This window comes from Carcharhinus amblyrhynchos, chromosome 4, assembly GCF_965287045.1.
Source record: "Carcharhinus amblyrhynchos chromosome 4, sCarAmb.v2.hapA, whole genome shotgun sequence".
NCBI lineage: Eukaryota > Metazoa > Chordata > Chondrichthyes > Carcharhiniformes > Carcharhinidae > Carcharhinus > Carcharhinus amblyrhynchos.
In genome coordinates, this window is record NC_137327.1 from 38,818,608 (window position 1) to 38,822,509 (window position 3,902).

Sequence of the window (3,902 nt, forward strand, 5' to 3'; positions counted from 1 at the left end):
GTCCAAAGATGTGCGGGTTAGGTTGATTGGCCATGCTAAGAAATTGCCCCTTAGTGGCCAAGGATGCTTAGGTTAGAGGGATTAGTGGGTATGATATGTAGGGATATGGGGGTAGGGCCTGGGTGGCATTGTGTTCGGTGCAGACTCGATGGGCCGAAGGGCCTCTTTTTGCACTGTAGGATTCCATGATTCTAGCTTCTTTGGTAGGGCGTGTCACTTTGGCCCGGATGGTACACTCCCCCCATTAACTTGCTGTCTGGCTCCAGTGACAATCACTGTCGGGGAACTAATTGTAGTCTCAGCATTGGCCACCATTGCTGAGACCAGACAGCTGTTGGCCAGCAGCCTTCGTGGGCATGGCTTACTCTCCAGACAGTGGCAGAAATTTGCCTTAAGTCACTTAACAATCAGCCAAACATTTAACGGCTGCAAGGCAAGCTGCTAGAAGGGGTCAGGCCGTTCAGGTATTGTACAACTCTTCACTCACCTGAAGAAGCAGCAACATTCCGAAAGCTTGTGCTACCAAATGAACCTGTCGGACTTTAACCTGGTGTTGTGAGACTTCTTACCAGGCATTAGCACCAGGTTGGGCAGGCACCCTGGCCGAGTGTAAAATTCTGCCAATTTTAATTGTCTCAGCATGGTGGCATAGTGGTTAGCATTGCTGCCTAACAGCGCCAGGGCCCCAGGTTCAATTCCCAGCTTGGATCACTGTCTGTGTGGAGTTTGCAAAATTCTCCCTTTGTCTGCGTGAGTTTCCTCCGGGTGCTCTGGTTTCCTCCCACAGTTTAAAAGATGTGCTGGTTAGGTGCATTGGCCATGCTTAAAATCTCCCTCAGCATACCCGAACAGGTGCCAGAGTGTGGCAACTAGGGGATTTTCACAGTAACTTCATTGCAGTGTTAACATTAGCCTACTTGTGACACTAATAAACAAAGCATATTTGAGAAAAATTAATAAGAACTGCAAGGTAAGAAAGTCATGTTGAAAGCTGTATTTGAAGTTGTAAGAGTAATTGTTGGTTAAGCAGGAGTCATAATGTAGTTTCAGTTCTTTATTTACTGTATTACAAACAAGGTAAATACATATTTTTACAACATTTATGACTATCGTTACAGCCTGTGACTACTGGATTCCTGAGAATTTTTTTTAAATATGAGAGGCTTCAGTCTAATATTCCATCATGTATTTTGACCTGGCCTTAATGAACTGTACCTGGCTGATCCCATGTTTGTCACAGAGAGATGCACTTATGTGCTTTATGGAAGAGCTGCCAAATCCATGGCCTGGTATCTATGCAGAAAATTGAATTCAGAAAACTAAAGCGCATTCTCTCAGCTGTGACATATGTGTGACTTCTGAGGCTTCCCTACATGTGTGGCCTTGATGTCCCAATGAAATGTCGATGCTACAGCTAATTATTTTACCTCACATTGTTATAATTGCTCCGTTCGATCCCCAAAGCCCCACCTCAGCCCTCGACATCTACGCCTCACCGGAATATTCCAGAAATGTCATGGGGACCACTCAGATTTCTATGATTATCAACTGTGATGTTGGCAGAAGATCAATAGAAACCTCAGTATTATGGAAATCGTAACATTACAGTGGATGAACTGGAAAACCCAGACAGAAATCCAACCCTTTGGTGTATGCTAATTATAATTTTTCATGTTTCTTTTAATTTTCAACAGTTATTGCTAATAATGTAAAATACGACTAGTGCAGGGTGCTCTACCCTAGCACATAATTGATTTGAACATCTTATGCAACTGAAGATTGCTTCTAATCATCAAACAATAATGCTTTGGTACCTAAACAGATATCACATTTGCTGATCTAATCTTTCCTTTGTCAGATCCTACCTGCCAGAACAATGCAATGAAATAAACTATCAGAAAATTCATGTTCCCATGCATTGATGATTCATAAAATGTTGTCTTCGGGATCGTTGAGCGCCACTGATGAATAGAACAGTACATAGGGCAGGATTTTCCGGCCACGCTCACCCCAAGACTGGAAAATCCTGCCTGACAACAACTGACCTTTGCATGGTGCACTCCCCTGCCCGTTATGATTCTCATGTTGGGTGGGACGGGAAAATTCCTGTCATTATATTTAGTAGTAGTTTTGTAATATAATTATTACAAAATTATTTGGGCAGATTGTCGAATCCTTTCAATTTATTGCCCTTGATAGTGTTCAACATTTGAAAAGAGATAGCCCTCAAACAGGATTTCAATTTCAATGTTTTACAATTGGTCAATGCAATATGATTCCATTTTAAACACAGTTCCACTGGTTTGGTGTCCATAGATTGGGATGTTTGAAGATTGCAATGGTCTCAGTTGAAAATGTTTTGAAAAGATAAATACTTTGGGTTACTGCAACTAGACATCTTGATGATGAAGATAACTGATTTGTTTTAACTTCCAGAAAAATAAAATTCAGGTTTGATTCCTTCACCGCATTTCATTGCCAAAGCCTGAGGAAAAAGTAATTGAGTTAATTAACAACCAGAAACAAATCAAACAAACATGTCCATGCTCATTCCAATCTGGCACTGAATCCCTTGCCGGTGGTACAGTGGCACAGAGGTTAGCACTGCTGCCTCACAGTGCTAGGGACCCAGGTTTGATTCCCGACTTGGTCAGTGTGCGGAGTCTGCACATTCTCCACATGTCTGTGTGGGTTTCCTCCCAGTGCTCCAGTTTCCTCCCACAGTCTGAAAGATGTGCTGGTTAGGGGTATTGGTCATGCTACATTCTCCCTCAGTGTGCCTGAACAGGTGCCGGAGTGTGGCGACTAGGGATTTTCACAGTAACTTCATTGCAGTGTTAATGTAAGCCTACTCGTGACACTAATAAATAAACCTTAAAACTTTAACTTTAAATAAATTAGATTAAATAAGAAATTAAAAGTAAATGCAACCTTGCATGTCCCACCAGAGAAGTATTTTCTCATGTACCTTGTTCAATCTTCAGTGTTTTCAATCTCTACATTTGGTAGGTTTTCCATGGAAGGTTTTTCAGTTTTGGAACCCTTGTCTGTCGTTTCCTGTTGAGGACGATCTTTATCTTTGTGAGATCCATCCAGCACCATAGCGCCCTTACTGCTGTGGCAGCCCATTCTTTGACTGGCTTCTTGGAATAGTTCGGCAGTCGGTACTCAGATCTGTCGAGCTCCAACGTGCATGTTTTCAGCTAAATCCACAGAAGATCTGAAAGCTCCATACGCCTCCGCAGCTAAATATCACACCTTTTGGTTGTTTATGGTGGGTAGGCCAATTGTTTCTACGGTAGCAAATGAAGTGTCAATCAATCAGCAGGTTAGGTGCACCACACAGCAACTGAAACTAAGGCAAACAGCATTGCATGCTTTTGTCATTATAACTTCTAATAAAAACACAACGTCTGTTCAGGTTCACTGGATAACATGTTCCTGGAGAGAAATGGATACTCTGTTTAATTTTGACCTTTCAATGTGCGTCTCTGTAGTTACAAGTGAACAATAGTTGTTTATTGGTCATCTCTGTAAACTGGGACTATGGCAACTATATAATTAGCACTCTGGTTACTCTGAATAAAAGGGATGCATTTGGTCTTCTAAACCTTGCAATCCAGGCAATGAGAGGAATTTTACTTTGCAAGGAAGGGGGTTGCTCACACACAGCCTAAAGCAATGCAATTTGCCTCCAGACTTGCTTCAGGACACGCTTTCAGTTTCCACAATTTTAACCCCCTCCCAGCTGCTCCCAAACCTATGTATTCCTGTAAGTAAAATGTTCCCTCATTGCCCTGAGCTGCAATTATTTTTATTTTTAAATCCACTTCCTACTTTAAACTTTTACAGGAAAACTGAAACCTATACAGGACTGGAGGGCAATTCCGTTTCTCCACTTC

At 42.1% G+C, this 3,902-nt stretch overlaps 1 long non-coding RNA gene across 1 annotated transcript; it reads right to left on the reverse strand.

The window, feature by feature from the left end:
* Window positions 1-1,041: 1,041 nt before the first annotated feature.
* On the reverse strand, window positions 1,042-3,245 carry LOC145342553 (uncharacterized). The gene is made up of 2 exons (XR_013886560.1): window positions 2,969-3,245; window positions 1,042-2,485 (listed from the first exon to the last, which is right to left on the reverse strand). It is a non-coding gene; the product is annotated as an uncharacterized LOC145342553 (long non-coding RNA).
* Window positions 3,246-3,902: the final 657 nt, after the last annotated feature.